We start from the raw sequence: 17,902 nt of genomic DNA, 5'->3' as shown, positions 1-17,902 counted from the left end.
CACCATAAGGCGCCCTGGGTTATAAGCCGCGCCTTCAATGAACGGCATATTTCAAAACTTTGTCCACCTATAAGCCGCCCCGTGTTATAAGCCGCATCTAACTGCGCTAAAGGGAATGTCAAAAAAACAGTCAGATAGGTCAGTCAAACTTTAATAATATATTAAAAACCAGCGTGATGTGGGCGCGCATGGAGTCGTATATCAACATGGACGGAGCTGCGTGAAAAAAGCCACCCGGCCTCTTCGCGTAAACTTCCCTTAACCACTCGCTCATCTTTTCTTCATCCATCCATCCCTTCGAGTTAGCTTTTATGATGACGCCGGCTGGAAAGGTCTCTTTTGGCAAGGTCTTCCTTTTGAATATCACCATGGGTGGAAGTTTCTGGCCATTAGCATGGCAAGCTAGAACCACAGTGAAGGATGACTTCTCATTCCCTGTGGTGCGAATATTCACCGTACGTGCTCCCGTTGTATCCACAGTGCGGTTCACAGGAATATCAAAAGTCAGTGGAACCTCGTCCATGTTGATAATGTTCTCTGGCCGGATCTTTTTTTCAGCTATCTTGTTTTTACAATATGCACGGAAAGTAGCCAGCTTTTCTTGAAAGTCTTTAGGCAGTTGCTGTGAAATAGTAGTCCGTGTGCGGATGGAGAGATTGCGTCTTTTCATGAACCGGATCCCTGTCGCTTAGTAGGAGCCATTTTGTGGTCTTTACAGATGTAAACACACAAAGGAAATGAAACGTAATATCCGCGCGCTTCTTCTTCTTCTACGGGGGCGGGTGGTTGCTTACAGTAGAAGAAGAAGCGCTTCCTCTTCTATGGGGGCGGGTGCTTACCTTGGCGGTTGCTTGCGTAGAAGAAGAAGCACTTCCTCTTCTACGGGGAAAAAAGATGGCGGCTGTTTACCGTAGTTGCGAGACCGAAACTTTATGAAAATGAATCTTAATATTAATCCATATATAAAGCGCACCGGGTTATAAGCCGCACTGTCAGCTTTTGAGTAAATTTGTGGTTTTTAGGTGCGGCTAATAGTGCGGAAAATACGGTATGTCAACTTTTGACCACGACTGTAGTTGTTTATCTATTTAAGTCTTTCTAAATGTACTTCTAAAACTCCTCACCTGTTCCAGCTAAGATTCAAACCGCTACTGCAAAGCCGCAAGGCGCTAACCACTGGGCCACCGTGCAGGCCAAAATTGCTTTGCCTCTCATGGCGGCTCTGCCTCATTAGCAAGCCTGTGTTCTCCGACTGACTGCATCTTATTAGCTTTGTTCTCCAACGCGCGGCGCTCACCTGCTCGTTCTTCATTCCTCCATCACGCTCCTGTTCCGTGTGATGTGAAGCTAATCACTCTGCCGCCGCATCTGTCTGCCTTCTATGTCCCTCCCTGGTGCAATCCAATCATGTGTGTGTTTGGGAGTGATTATGATGTTGAGTGACAGGTGAAAGGTGAAGCAGGGGGCGCGGCTATGAGGACGCAGGCATCGGCGTGTCATCTCTCATCAGCGGTGTTTAGCGCCGCGTGCGTCGCCACAGTGTAATTTGCGAGCTCCGAGTGTGGAAAACAAGCATATTTACAGCCCCGGATAATTTGAGGGCAGCGCTCGTCAGTACCCCGGTGCCACCAAGGGCGCCTTTAATTAGTCATCACGTGTCTGCAGTTTTTAGCGATCTGATGAGCTCGCTTTGACAACGCCACTTGTGGACCACAGTGACGTTGAAGGCCCTTAAGATTGTGGAAGTCAGAGTTTGACTACGATTTTGTGAACAAACCACGCCTGAACATGTCAAACCACTCTCCATTCGTCATCGAAGTTAAGACATGTGAGAAATACAGTTTGTGGAAAAAAGTCTAAAGTCACAAAATTCTGGTAGACGGCTGCGTTGACCCTGGATCTCAGGAAACAGAGTGGACCGACACCAGCAGATGACATGGCACCCCAAACCATCACTGATGGTGGAAACTTTACACTAGACTTCAGGCAACGTGGATCCTGTGCCTCTCCTGTCTTCCTCCAGACTCTGGGACCTCGATTTCCAAAGGAAATACAAAATTTGCATGGTTGGGTGATGGTTTGGGGTGCCATGTCATCTGCTGGTGTCGGTCCACTCTGTTTCCTGAGATCCAGGGTCAACGCAGCCGTCTACCAGCAAGTTTTAGAGCACTTCATGCTTCCTGCTGCTGACCTGCTCTATGGAGATGGAGATTTCAAGTTCCAACAGGACTTGGCGCCTGCACACAGCGCAAAATCTACCCGTGCCTGGTTTACGGACCATGGTATTTCTGTTCTAAATTGGCCCGCCAACTCCCCTGACCTTAGCCCCATAGAAAATCTGTGGGGTATTGTGAAAAGGAAGATGCAGAATGCCAGACCCAAAAACGCAGAAGAGTTGAAGGCCACTATCAGAGCAACCTGGGCTCTCATAACACCTGAGCAGTGCCAGAAACTCATCGACTCCATGCCACGCCGCATTAACACAGTATTTGAGGCAAAAGGAGCTCCAACCAAGTATTGAGTATTGTACATGCTCATATTTTTCATTTTCATACTTTTCAGTTGGCCAACATTTCTAAAAATCCCTTTTTTGTATTAGCCTTAAGTAATATTCTAATTTTGTGACACACGGAATTTTGGATTTTCATTTGTTGCCACTTCAAATCATCAAAATTAAATGAAATAAACATTTGAATGCATCAGTCTGTGTGCAATGAATAAATATAATGTACAAGTTACACCTTTTGAATGCAATTACTGAAATAAATCAAGTTTTTCAAAATATTCTAATTTACTGGCTTTTACCTGTATATACACACACATATAGACACCTGCTTCAAAAGAAAATTATGTATATATATGCATATATATATATATATGCATTAGAGATGCGCGGAGTCCGCGGATTGTCCGCGGGTCGGGCGGTTGAAATAAAAAAAAAAAAAGATTTTATCCGCGGGTCGGGTCAGGCGGTTGAAATTAAAAAAAATTAGATTTTAAATAGATTCAGGCGGGTGGCAGTTAAACCAATTGGGAAATATATATACATAGTTAAATGTTGTTACCCACATACGAAAAACGAGCAGGCACCTGCAGCATATGCCACAACAGAAGAAGAAAAAAAAAAAGAGATGGCAACGCCGACAGCAAACGTGGTACGCGACAAACTAAAAAAGGGAATACTAAAGACCAGGGGAAAAAAAGGCCAGAAAAGTTCAGCGTGGACTCGTTTTTATGAGGTTGTGAATCAGGATGATAGTAATGCTGGCTACGTGATTTGCAAGAGCTGCGACGCTGTTTATGTCTACGACAGTCACAAAACCGGGACATCTAACATGGTGCATCACATTTGTGCAAAACCCCGAACCTCCACAAACACCCTGAGCATGAGCAGTTTCGTCCGCTGTGATCCCAGAAGAGTGCCACAGGATGTTAAAACAAGATAGAACGCAGCTGCCAGCAGCAGTTTGAGTGGCGCGAGCGCACTTGGAGGTGCGCTCAGCGCGGCTCCCAGATGATTGCGCACTGGTGTGCGTCTGGGCCGTGACAGCGTGGCACGCATTGAATGTCTGTGCTACATTGGATCAGTCTCCTTTCTTTAACAGGCAAAAGCTTTATAACCTCACTAATGCCTTGCATCGTCTATATTAGATATATAACAACGGGCGGGTGGCGGATGGCGGGCGGGTGCGGTTTTGATTAAATGTTAGTTCGGGTGGATGGCGGATGGTTGACGACTTTTGTGATGTGGTTGCGGATTAAATAATTGCCTATCCGCGCATCTCTAATATGCATATATATATAATATATATATATATATATATATATATATATATATATATATATATATATATATATATATATATATATATATATATATATATTTTATTCATTATTAATATAAACTTGTCAGCTTTTTGTAATTTCATGATGCCTTTATCTCTATTTTTACATTTTGATAGAGGAAGGTAGTTATTTTGAATTATAATTTTTTTAAAGTTATGTACATTTATATATACATGTAGATGATGTATCGGGACAGATCCATTAAGGGTTTGAGCAGAAGTATGTAATATAGGAATTAACTATACACAATAAAACATTAACAAAATGCTGTGTCACATGAAGTAACACCTTTGTGACATGAAAACAACACAAGTAATGTATAAAAACCTTGTGTTTACAGTTTGGCCAACAAAATAAAGAGTGACGCCTCTCACATCGAATACACAATCTTCACAGCCTTCGTAAATTTGATGAGATGACAAAACATTTGAGCTGGTATTGATGTTATTTCAACATTCATACAGTTTGCAGTTAAATAAACGACAAGTGAGCATCCCGGTAAACATAGTAAAGACTTTATAAACAAGTTGTGACAACGTTCACGACACATCGCCTGCTGCATGTTTCCTCACCTCATTAACTCTCAGTCACAGCAGCTTAAGAACGCTGTATTAACAAAATAAAAGTAACATAAAATAGTTTTCTTTTTCGCTGTGTACTTTTAGTGTGGGGACACGTGCGTCTGTCTCCAATATTGTCCACACCTGTTTCCATCTAAATACAGCAGTGCGCTCTTAAACGCAAGGCTGGAAGCGAGGGAAAATGACGTTAAACCAAGCGCTTGGCTCCGTTTACTCAGAGGAAATCTCCCGAGCAAAGTCCGTGTCGTTGGTCCGCCATGATTATCAAGCCAAATGGCGCTAGTGGTCAAGCGCCTGACTTCGTGTTGCCTTAAAATGCATTAATACAGTGTTTTTCAACCTTTTTTGAGCCAAGGCACAATTTTGGCGTTGCAAAAATCCGGAGGCACACCACCAGCATAAATCATAAACTCAGTTGACAGTTAATATTCATTGTCGCAATTGTTGGATATGACTTTAAAGCATAACCAAGCATGCATCAATATAGCTCTTGTCTCAAAGTAGGTGTACTGTCACCACCTGTCACATCATGCCATGACTTATTTTAAGTTTTTTGCTGTTTTCATGGGTAGTGTTTTAGTTCTTGTCTTGCGCTCCTATTTTGGTGACTTTTTCTCTTTTCCTGTAGCAGTTTCATGTCTTCCTTTGAGTGATATTTCCCGCATCTACTTTGTTTTAGCAATCAAGAATATTTCAGTTGTTTTTATCCTTCTTTGTGGGGACATTGTTGATTGTCATGTCATGTTCGGATGTACTTTGTGGACGCCGTTTTTGCTCCACAGTAAGTCTTTGCTGTCGTCCAGCATTCTGTTTTTGTTTACTTTGTAGCCAGTTCAGTTTTAGTTTCGTTCTGCATAGCCTTCCCTAAGCTTCAATGCCTTTTCTTAAGGGCACTCACCTTTTTGTTTATTTTTGGTTCAAGCATAAGACACCTTTTTACCTGCATTTACAAAGCAATTAGCTACCGGCTGCCACCTACTGATATGGAAGAGTATTACACGGTTACTCTGTCGAGCTCTAGACAGCACCGACACTCAACAACAACAACACGTAAATTGCAGATTATAATTAGAATGAAATTAGATAATCTCCCACGGCACACCAGACTGTATCTCACAGCACACTAGTGGTTGGAAAAACACTGCATTAATAAATGATGGGGTTTCGGTAATTAAAAAATTAGACGTATTACTAACCGTCTGGAATTTTATCGCGAATTATCATTATACCGTTTATTGTTACAAACCCCGTTTCCATATGAGTTGGGAAATTGTGTTAGATGTAAATATAAACACAATACAATGATTTGCAAATCCTTTTCAACCCATATTCAGTTGAATGCACTACAAAGACAACATATTTGATGTTCAAACTCATAAACTTTATTTTTTTTTTTGCAAATAATAATTAACTTAGAATTTCATGGCTGCAACACGTGACAAAGTAGTTGGGAAAGGGCATGTTCACCACTGTGTTACATGGCCTTTCCTTTTAACAACCCTCAATAAACGTTTGGGAACTGAGGAGACACATTTTTTAAGCTTCTCAGGTGGAATTCTTTCCCATTCTTGCTTGATGTACAGCTTAAGTTGTTCAACAGTCCGGGGGTCTCCGTTGTGCTATTTTAGGCTTCATAATGCGCCACACATTTTCAATGGGAGACAGGTCTGGACTACAGGCAGGCCAGTCTAGTACCCGCACTCTTTTACTATGAAGCCACGTTGATGTAACACGTGGCTTGGCATTGTCTTGCTGAAATAAGCAGGGGCGTCCATGGTAACGTTGCTTGGATGGCAATATATGTTGCTCCAAAACCTGTATGTACCTTTCAGCATTAATGGTGCCTTCACAGATGTGTAAGTTACCCATGTATTGGGCACTAATACACCCCCATACCATCACAGATGCTAGCTTTTCAACTTTGCGCCTATAACAATCCGGATGGTTCTTTTCCTCTTTGGTCCGGAGGACACGACGTCCACAGTTTCCAAAAACAATTTGAAATGTGGACTCGTCAGACCACAGAACACTTTTCCACTTTGTATCAGTCCATCTTAGATGAGATCAGGCCCAGCGAAGCCGACGGCGTTTCTGGGTGTTGTTGATAAACGGTTTTCGCCTTGCTTAGGAGAGTTTTAACTTGCACTTACAGATGTAGCGACCCACTGTAGTTACTGACAGTGGGTTTCTGATGTGGTGATATCCTTTACACACTGATGTCGCTTGTTGATGCAGTACAGCCTGAGGGATGGAAGGTCACGGGCTTAGCTGCTTACGTGCAGTGATTTCTCCAGATTCTCTGAACCCTTTGATGATATTACGGACCGTAGATGGTGAAATCCCTAAATTCCTTGCAATAGCTGCTTGAGAAAGGTTTTTCTTAAACTGTTCAACAATTTGCTCACGCATTTGTTGACAAAGTGGTGACCCTCGCCCCATCCTTGTTTGTGAATGACTGAGCATTTCATAGAATCTACTTTTATACCCAATCATGGCACCCACCTGTTCCCAATTTGCCTGTTCACCTGTGGGATGTTCCAAATAAGTGTTTGATGAGCATTCCTCAACTTTATCAGTATTTATTGTCACCTTTCCCAACTTCTTTGTCACGTGTTGCTGGCATCAAATTCTGAAGTTAATGATTATTTGCAAAAAAAAAAATGTTTATCAGTTTGAACATCAAATATGTTGTCTTTGTAGCATATTCAACTGAATATGGGTTGAAAATGATTTGCAAATCATTGTATTTTGTTTATATTTACATCGAACACAATTTCCCAACTCGTATGGAAACGGGGTTTGTACATCCATTGTCCATTAACAAGTAAAAAGTCAAGGGCGGTCACAGCATGTTCTTGCCGCGGTTGTTGGTAAATTTTTTAGGGCATTATGGCAAATGACAGGGCGGTAGCGGCTTTTGCCGCAGTTGCCGTGGTTAAATTTGAGCCCTGGAATAGTTCCCTATACTCATACTTGCCAACCCTCCCGAATTTTCCGGGAGACTCCCGAAATTCAGCGCCTCTCCCGAAAACCTCCCGGGACAAATATTCTCCCGAAAATCTCCCGATTTTCAGCCGGAGCTGGAGGCCACGCCCCCTCCAGCTCCATGCGGACCTGAGTGAGGACAGCCTTTTTTCCACAACGGGAGGACAACAGGGTGTCAAGAAATAAATCATCCAGACGAGAGATAAATTGTATTATTATGTTTATCTTACCTAAAAAAAAAATATTTATTAATTAAAAAATTTTTTTTTTTTAAAATACATTTTTACTATATTTTGCTAAAAACATCAAAATTAATTGTATTTTTATTTGTATTTTTTCTGACTCCTTATTACATCCAGGCATTAGAATTATACATTAAAATAAACATATTTGAAATAATTAATTTTAAATTATCATAATAATTCATTTAAAATGACCATATTTAATTATTAAAATAATTGCTTGTTTATCAACAACTTTAGCATTTTATTCATTACATTTTGAAGCTCTCAGAAGCCAAGTTATGTTATATTCCTTAAGATTTATTTATGCAAGTTTGAAGTATCAATTATCTAAACACAGTTTTGTTTGCATATTTTCAGGATGTAGCTATATATATATATATATATATATATATATATATATATATATATATATATATATATATATATATATATATATATATATATATGTATGTGTGGGAAAAAAAATCACAAGACTACTTCATCTCCTACAGGCCTGTTTCATGAGGGGTTCCCTCAATCATCAGGAGATTTTAATGGAAGCATTCACATACCATGGTTTATATAGGGCACAGAGTGGGTAGGTACAGGCTGGCGTAGGGGCGTGGTGATTGGCTCATGTGTTACCTAGGAGGTGTTTCCGTCTGTGGCGGCATGCTGATACAATTTCGCTGCGCTTGTTGAGGGATGACAGGTCTGGACGGTATATAATAAACAGTTTCTCTTTCAAGCATAGGTTGCATCTTTTATTACCACTATTGTAAGGTGTGCTGGATGCAAGAATTTGCCATGTTATTGAATATTCAACATTATTGTCTTTGAGGTCCCAAATGTGTTTGCTGAGTTCTGTGGTATTCCGCAGGTTTTGGTTCCTTAAAGAAGCCTTGTGATTGTTCCATCTGGTTTTAAACTCTCCCTCGGTTAATCCTACATATGTGTCGGATGTGTTAATGTCCTTGCGTGTTACCTTAGATTGGTAAACAACTGATGTTTGTAAGCACCCCCCGTTGAGAGGGCAATCAGGTTCCTTGCGGCAGTTGCAGCCTTTGTTGGTTTTGGGGTCGCTCTGTCCGGGGGCCGATGGCTCATTTGCAATTGTTTTGTTGTGGTTTGAGATAATTTGTCGTATAGTGTTCATACAGCTGTAGCTCAATTTAATGTTGTTCTTGTTGAATACTTTTCTTAGGGTGTTGCCTTTGGGGAAGTGTTTGTCAATCAGAGTGAGGAATTTGTGGCCAATGTTAGTTGAGACGTTTTTGCTGTATGGGGGGTTGTACCAGATGATGTTGTTTCGTTTTCTGTTCTTTTTTGGTTGGTTTCCTGGCGTGGGTTCATAGGTGAGGGTGAAATTGTAACCGCTTTCATCAAGGGCTTTTTGGTATGGGGGGGTTGCTTGGTCAAATTCAGCTTTGCTAGATGACAGCATCGATAGCCTTTTATTAATTCCGGTAGGTATTCTTTTCGTGGTGGTGGGTGGGTGGTTGCTGTCATGGTGCACGTATTGGAGTGTTGTGTTGGATTTCGTGAATGGTTGGTAGCTGCAAGTCAAGTATTTCATATATATATATATATATATATATATATATATGAAATACTTGACTTATATATATATATATATATATATATATATATATATATGAAATACTTGACTTGGTGATTTCTAGCTGTCAATATACTCCTGCCCCACCCCCGACCACGCCCCCACCCCCCACCCCCCGAAATCGGAGGTCTCAAGGTTGGCAAGTATGCCTATACTTCATTAAAAAAGATCTGTCGAGTGATATAAAGGATTATCCGTAGGTCATGTTCCCAGACATGTCGAACTACTGTGTGCTCCAGACATCATTGTACACCACAAAACAGACGAAAACGTGGAAAGGCATGGAGGTCTACAGTTTCTTTGTGCGTGGCTGGGTCGGGGACATTGGTATCAAGACTCTCGCGGATAAATCACGCATCGTTTTTTTTGCTCGGGTAAGGTTGCATTTCGTGACTCAACTTTACGTCTTGCGAGGACACGTTCATGTAGACCAGGGGTGCTCAATACGTCGATCGCGATCTACCAGTCGATTGCAAAGGTAGTATTGGTAGATCGCATTACATTATTAAAAAAAAAAAAAAAAAAAAAAAAAAAAATTTTTTTTTTTTTTTTTTTTTGTGTCCTGTCCAGCTTCTCAGGCAAATCATATAGTTGATGTAGATGCCCATTTTGGCTGTTCAGATTTACTTTACAAAAGAGAAGTGTAGGATACTTCTCTTGTTGCTTTATTTGTATTTGACTTTATTAAATGTATTTATATTATCATTTAGTGCAGCCGGGCCGGAGCAGGAGGGGATAGAAAGAGAAAAAAAAGAAGACAGAGGGGGAAATTGTGGGGACAAGAGGGGGATTAGACAGAGAGACAAAAACAACAACAGCAAACAACAACAACAACAACAATAGAGCAACATCAGCAAATATGACATGTACAAATATGATGGTAAAAGTAATAGCAAATAAGCAGTTAGTGAAAAATAAAAAATAATACAGAAATGACAATGAGCATTATTACACTACAAATGGATCAATACAAATACCAATAGAAATAGCGCTATTGATAATGAACAATACCAATAATTTACCTTTATTATCAACAATACAGTTGTTTAAATGCAACAATACATATACGTAATGATAACTTGAGATACGAAAGAATGCAGAAAAATGGAAGGGGAGAAAGAGAAGCAACCTACATAAACCTTGTAGATTGTTATAGTCACAATAGGTTAAGCTTTTTCAGTGTGCCGTGTGTTACACCCAGTTTACCCTAGGGCAGGGGTGCTCATTACGTCGATCGCGAGCTACCGGTCGATCTCGGAGGGTGTGTCAGTCGATCACCAGCCAGGCATTAAAAAAATAGTCCTAAAAATGAGCGATCATAAATCTTCACAATGACGTCATTTTCGTCACTTGATTGACATTCACGGCACCCGAGGGTCTTCTGAGATGACGCTGGCTGCTGCCAGCTCATTAAAATTACCGACTGGAAGGCGAGAAACACTTTATTTCAACAGACTCTGGCGCCGTACCTGTCGTCAAAACTCCAAAGACCGACTGCACAGTTGCATAGTTGCGCTAACAAAATAGGAGTCTCAGAAAGCTGGCGTGCACAAGCTAGCAAGCTACGGAATTTTGCCGACAATGTATTTCTTGTAAAGTGTATACAAAGGAGTACGGAAGCTGGACAAATAGGATGCCAAAAACCAACCACTTTCATGTGGTATTGGACAGAAAGGAGGACTTTTTTTCTCCTCCATTCGAAAATGCGGACCTTATCAGCACCACTGTCTTATTCCTATCAATGCAAGTCATCAGAATCAGGTAATACACCAACTTATATTCTTGTCTTCATGAAAGAAAGGAATCTATATGTGTTAAACATGCTTGTATTATTTTTAAACACCTTTAACTTATTAACAATATTAACTATATGTGTTAAACATGCTTGTATTATTTTTAAACACCTTTAACTTGTTAACAATATTAACTATATGTATTAAACATTCTTGTATTATCATTAAACACCTTTAATTTTTTAACAATATTAACTATGTGTTAAACATGCTTGTATTATCATTAAACACCTTTAACTTGTTAACAATATTAACTATATGTATTTAACATGCTTGTATTATCATTAAACACCTTTAATTTTTTAACAATATTAACTATATGTGTTAAACATGCTTGCATTATCATTAAACACCCTTTACTTGTTAACAATATTAACTATATGTATTGAACATACTTGTATTATCATTAAACACCTTTAATTTATTAACAATATTAACTATATGTGTTAAACATGCTTGCATTATCATTAAACACCTCTAACTTGTTAACAAAAACATATATTTCATAAATAAGTAAATATAAATTATATATATGAATGAGGTAGATCCCCACGACTTGATCAATTGAAAAGTAGCTCGCCTGCAGAAAAAGTGTGAGCACCCCTGATGTAGACAAAACGGCAATGACTATTTTCCGACAGCTGACACCCGTGACTGCATACATATCCTTTTGACAAACTAAACAATTGCCGAATGATCACTATTTGACTTTTGTGCTGTTGTCACATACTCTGACGCATTGACCTTTCCAGGTTCTGCTGTAGTGAAAACCTCCCCAACAAGCCGCAGCATGAACGTCACAGTGCAGCAGACAAAGAAATGCGTGCTTTTTAAGTTAAAAGATGTAACTCACTGAGGAAATTAAAGAGTTGCTGGTACGTTGCATCATGTCCTGGTAGAAGAACGAAATAATAAAAAATTATTGATGTCTGCCTCTTGTGCAAAAACACACTTTGACAGTAAGTATGAATACAAATGACGTCCCGGAGTGTCTATATTCTACACACTGCTGATATGTGTGAATAATGCAGCTGTTGATTCTATGCAAAGCAACCAATTAGATGGACTTGGGCACTGTCAGCATTTTCAATACGGAGAGCATAAGCCGTTGAAATGTTTTGTGTTTTTTTCTGCTATTCCTTCTTTCTTTTGCGAAAAAATGCATCATACACAAAATTGTGCATTTGTTAATGTAACCATGACAACAAGACTACATAGTCCTTTAAAGCAGAATTCGGAGTTTGGAAAGCAACCTGCTTCTATAATTGCTCAATTTTATATTCATAATTGCTGTCTTTTGTGCTTATACAGGTAAAAGCCAGTAAATTAGAATATTTTGAAAAACTTGATTTATTTCAGTAATTGCATTCAAAAGGTGTAACTTGTACATTATATTTATTCATTGCACACAGACTGATGCATTCAAATGTTTATTTCATTTAATTTTGATGATTTGAAGTGGCAACAAATGAAAATCCAAAATTCCGTGTGTCACAAAATTAGAATATTACTTAAGGCTAATACAAAAAAGGGATTTTTAGAAATGTTGGCCAACTGGAAAGTATGAAAATGAAAAATATGAGCATGTACAATACTCAATACTTGGTTGGAGCTCCTTTTGCCTCAATTACTGCGTTAATGCGGCGTGGCATTGGGGTCGATGAATTTCTGGCACTGCTCAGGTGTTATGAGAGCCCAGGTTGCTCTGATAGTGGCCTTCAACTCTTCTGCGTTTTTGGGTCTGGCATTCTGCATCTTCCTTTTCACAATACCCCACAGATTTTCTATGGGGCTAAGGTCAGGGGAGTTGGCGGGCCAATTTAGAAGAGAAATACCATGGTCCGTAAACCAGGCACGGGTAGATTTTGCGCTGTGTGCAGGCGCCAAGTCCTGTTGGAACTTGAAATCTCCATCTCCATAGAGCAGGTCAGCAGCAGGAAGCATGAAGTGCTCTAAAACTTGCTGGTAGACGGCTGCGTTGACCCTGGATCTCAGGAAACAGAGTGGACCGACACCAGCAGATGACATGGCACCCCAAACCATCACTGATGGTGGAAACTTTACACTAGACTTCAGGCAACGTGGATCCTGTGCCTCTCCTGTCTTCCTCCAGACTCTGGGACCTCGATTTCCAAAGGAAATGCAAAATTTGCATGGTTGGGTGATGGTTTGGGGTGCCATGTCATCTGCTGGTGTCGGTCCACTCTGTTTCCTGAGATCCAGGGTAATATTCTAATTTTGTGACACACGGAATTTTGGATTTTCATTTGTTGCCACTTCAAATCATCAAAATTAAATGAAATAAACATTTGAATGCATCAGTCTGTGTGCAATGAATAAATATAATGTACAAGTTACACCTTTTGAATGCAATTACTGAAATAAATCAAGTTTTTCAAAATATTCTAATTTACTGGCTTTTACCTGTATAGCATCTGTCACTGTGATGCAAATGGCAATAATAAACATAAACAAAATTGTATTTAATGGTGCAGGTTAGGGATGTCCCGATCCGATATTTGGATCGGATCGGCTGCCGATATTTGCCAAAAATTGCGTATCGGTAAGGCATGGGAAAATGCCGATCCAGATCCAGTTTAAAAAAAAACTCCGGTCCGTGTTTTCCTACGCACCGATTTAAATAATACATTCCACTTTTCTGCTGCTCCGTAATTTCCGTTCCGCATTTTCCAGCACACCTTCAACACATCCACAATTCTCACGCAGTTGCATTTAGCTGCTGGCATTACACGACAGGCTCTTCTCACTCTTTCCTGTGTCTCCCTCTCACAGACAGCAAGTGCACCTTCTTACACACGTCACATACTGTCACGTCATACGTCCAGAGGTGGGTAGAGTAGCCAGAAATTGTACTCAAGTAAGAGTACTGTTACTTTAGAGATTTATTACTCAAGTAAAAGTAATGAGTAGTCACCCAAATATTTACTTGAGTAAAAGTAAAAAGTATGTTGTGAAAAAACGACTCAAGTACTGAGTAACTGATGAGTAACATACACACACATATCATATATATATATATATATATATATATATATATATATATATATATATATATATACACACATATATATATATACAGTATATCATTTATATTTATTTATTTTGCCGTTTTTGTTTACATGTTAAAGGTGTTTTAATGAATATACATGCATGTTTAACACATATAGATTCCTTTCTTTCATGTTGACAAGAATATAAGTTGGTGTATTACCTGATTCTGATGACTTGCATTGATTGTAATCAGACAGTAGTGATGATAGCGTCCACGTTTTCAAATGGAGGAGAGAAAAAAGTTCCTCCTTTCTGTCTAATACCACATGAAAGTGGTTGGTTTTTGGTATCTTATTTGTCCAGCTTCCATATTCGTTTTTATACACTTTACAAGAAATACATTGGCGGCAAATTCCGTAGCTTGCTAGCTTGTTTGCGCTGGCTTTCGGAGACTCTTATTTTGAAAGCGCAGGCGCGATGGAGCGGCACTTTTATTGTGAAGACAGGAACTGTGCAGTCAGTCTTTAGCCTTGTGCCGGGATGTACGGTTGAAATAAAAAAGGGTCTTTTTTCCTTCACACTTTTGATTGATTGATTGAAACTTGTATGATTAGATTGCACAGTACAGTACATATTCCGTACAATTGACCACTAAATGGTAACACCCCAATAAGTTTTTCAACTTGTTTAAGTCAGGTCATGTGACCACCTGGCTCTGTTTGATTGGTCCAACGTCACCAGTGACTGCATCTGATTGGTGGAACGAAGTGAAACGTCACCAGTAAGGCAGGCACTTTGAAGGTCTGTCTGACAGACCAAAACAAACAAAGCGTGCATTAACAGATCGATAAAAATTAGTAGCGAGTAGCGAGCTGAATGTAGATAAAAGTAACGGAGTAAAAGTAGCGTTTCTTCTCTATAAATATACTCAAGTAAAAGTAAAAGTAAGTTGCATTAAAACTACTCTTAGAAGTACAATTTATCCCAAAAGTTACTCAAGTAGATGTAACGGAGTAAATGTAGCGCGTTACTACCCACCTCTGCATACGTCACATACTGTCACGACATACGTCACATACGTATACGTCCTCCCCGAGCAGAGACGTAGCAGCATGGCTAACGTTAGCTGTGATGCTAGCGCAGCCGTGTGACCAACGTTCTCTCTAAGGTGCGCGCTTGTGCAATTGCGCACTGCTCAAGCGTCCTCTGCGCATAGCAAATCTATGCCACGCACAAAATCAAATAAAAAAATAAGCGCATAACAATTTTCGACACACGGACACGACAGAGACAACGGTTTTCGTCATCATTGTTCAAATATTGTGACGTCTGTCGAGACGCTTATCTCCATTCGGTGCCACACGCCCACACCATCAAAATGCCGAGGCAAAAAATTTCCACATCAACACCGTATGAAAAAATTAGTGATTTTTTTAAGTTGTGATTTCCTTCTCTGCATGAAAGTTTAAAAGTAACCAAGAAGCCTTGAAAGAAAATTTTGAAAATCAAGACTACATTTCCTGCAAATGGGTGCATTTCTACCCTATATTTTAACTTTAGATTTATTCTCATATCAAACTCTTTTGGCTGTCTTTTTGACACTTACATCCGGCGCCTCCCTCCACACCCTGGATTATAAATAATGTACCGTATTTTCCGCACCATAAGGCGCCCTGGGTTATAAGCCGCGCCTTCAATGAACGGCATATTTCAAAACTTTGTCCACCTATAAGCCGCCCGGTGTTGTAAGCCGCATCTAACTGCGCTAAAGGAATGTCAAAAAAACAGTCAGATAGGTCAGTCAAACTTTAATAATATATTAAAAACCAGCGTTCTAACAACTCTGTTCACTCCCAAAATGTACGCAAATGTGCAATCACAAACATACGTATATCAACATGGACAGAGCTGCGTGAAAAAAGCCACCCGGCCTCTTCGCGTAAACTTAAACTTACCTTAACCACTCGCTCATCTTTTCTTCATCCATCCCTTCGAGTTAGCTTTTATGATGACGCCGGCTGGAAAGGTCTCTTTTGGCAAGGTCTTCCCTTTGAATATGACCATGGGTGGAAGTTTCTGGCCATTAGCATGGCAAGCTAGAACCACAGTGAAGGATGACTTCTCATTCCCTGTGGTGCGAATATTCACCGTACGTGCTCCCGTTGTATCCACAGTGCGGTTCACAGGAATATCAGTTGCTGTGAAATAGTAATCCGTGTGCGGATGGAGAGATTGCGTCTTTTCATGAACCGGATCCCTGACGCTTAGTAGGAGCCATTTTGTGGTCTTTACAGATGTAAACACACAAAGGAAATGAAACGTACGGTATATCCGCGCGCTTTTTTTTCTTCTACGCGGGCGGGTGGTTGCTTACAGTAGAAAAAGAAGCGCTTCCTGTTCTATGGGGGCGGGTGCTTACCTTGGCGGTTGCTTGCGTAGAAGAAGAAGCGCTTCCTGTTCTACCGGGAAAAAAGATGGCGGCTGTTTACCGAAGTTGCGAGATCGAAACTTTATGAAAATGAATTGTAATATTAATCCATATATAAAGCGCACCGGGTTAAAAGCCGCACTGTCAGCTTTTGAGTAAATTTGTGGTTTTTAGGTGCGGCTAATAGTGCGGAAAATACGGTAAATAATTCAATGTGATTATCTTGTGTGATGACTGTATTATGATGATAGTATATATCTGATAGTATATATCTGTATCATGAATCAATTTAAGTGGACCCCGACTTAAACAAGTTGATAAACTTATTGGGGTGTTACCATTTAGTGGTCAATTGTACGGAATATGTACTTCACTGTGCAACCTACTAATAAAAGTCTCAATCAATCAATCAAAACACATAGAATCATCATACTGCTGTGATTATATGCATCAAGTGTTCATTCAAGGCTAAGGCAAAATATCCAGATATATATCGTGTATCGCAATATGGCCTTAAAATATCGCAATATTAAAAAAAGGCCATATCGCCCAGCCCTAGTTCAATGATGCCATTTCTGTTTGTCATGTATAATTTTGTCTATTTTGTGTTTATCCTTGAATAAACAGGTCAGTTTCTTGTTACCAACCATTGTGTATTATTCAATCTCCCCTAATTCAGCTGGCTAGTTGTTATCAAGAGTACTAAAACCCTTTTCAACATGATTCTGACAACTAAGTAGGCTAAATAACTTTAAACTTTAATACATGCTCGGATAAACCGGTATCGGTCAGTATCGGTATCGGATCGGAAATGCAAAAACAATATCGGTATCGGATCGGAAGTGCAAAAACCTGGATCGGGACATCCCTAGTGCAGGTGTACCCAGTGTTGTGGAAAACATCACAATCAAGCTACAAAAGGCGACATGTAAAAAGTGTCATTTATCTTTTATAATTGTATTTATTTTGTGTTTTCAATTATAGATCATTCGGTACAGATTTGTACGGAGTTTCCACATGTTGCCAAGGAGAAACCAGAGCTTGAAAACCCTCTTCTTCCTTTTGGGAACACTTGGCCTTCCTGGTGAAATACATAAACAGTGAGTGGAACCTGCTTGAGTCGGTCACGCTTATGTCAACTAATTTACCAAGTCGCTATCTACTGTGTTCCTATCATTAAAAAAAGTGCCTTTTTAAAGAGGCACTATCTTGCAAAACCATTTTTTCTTACCTTATGGTACCTGTTTTTATGTATTTGGGACCTACATAAGTCCCAAACCTTTGAAATCAAACCATAGAGGCATTTCGGATATATTTATTTAAAAAAATCTTGCATTCCTTCAAACTTCCTCCAAAACCGTCTGTTTGGAAATTTGTTGAAGTGTGATGACAGCAGATTATCCATATATGGTAGA

The 17,902-nt window shown here is 39.8% G+C and overlaps 1 protein-coding gene across 4 annotated transcripts in view; it reads left to right on the top strand.

Annotated features, from left to right (window-relative positions):
• Positions 1 to 17,902, top strand: part of grik5 (glutamate receptor, ionotropic, kainate 5) — a 617,387-nt gene that overhangs the window by 194,609 nt on the left and 404,876 nt on the right. For 3 of the 4 annotated variants that reach the window (XM_061947318.1, XM_061947309.1, XM_061947293.1), the window contains exon 4: positions 17,472 to 17,587. The exons of the other annotated variant lie outside the window; for it this stretch is intronic. The gene's annotated coding sequence lies outside the window, so the exon portion shown is untranslated. The remainder of the gene's footprint in view (positions 1 to 17,471; positions 17,588 to 17,902) is intronic. 4 annotated transcript variants of the gene reach the window in all.

This window comes from Nerophis lumbriciformis, linkage group LG04 (genome assembly GCF_033978685.3).
Source record: "Nerophis lumbriciformis linkage group LG04, RoL_Nlum_v2.1, whole genome shotgun sequence".
NCBI classification, from domain to species: Eukaryota; Metazoa; Chordata; class Actinopteri; order Syngnathiformes; family Syngnathidae; genus Nerophis; species Nerophis lumbriciformis.
Note: the sequence above shows the minus strand (reverse complement) of the source record. Positions and strands in the feature narration are given on the sequence as shown.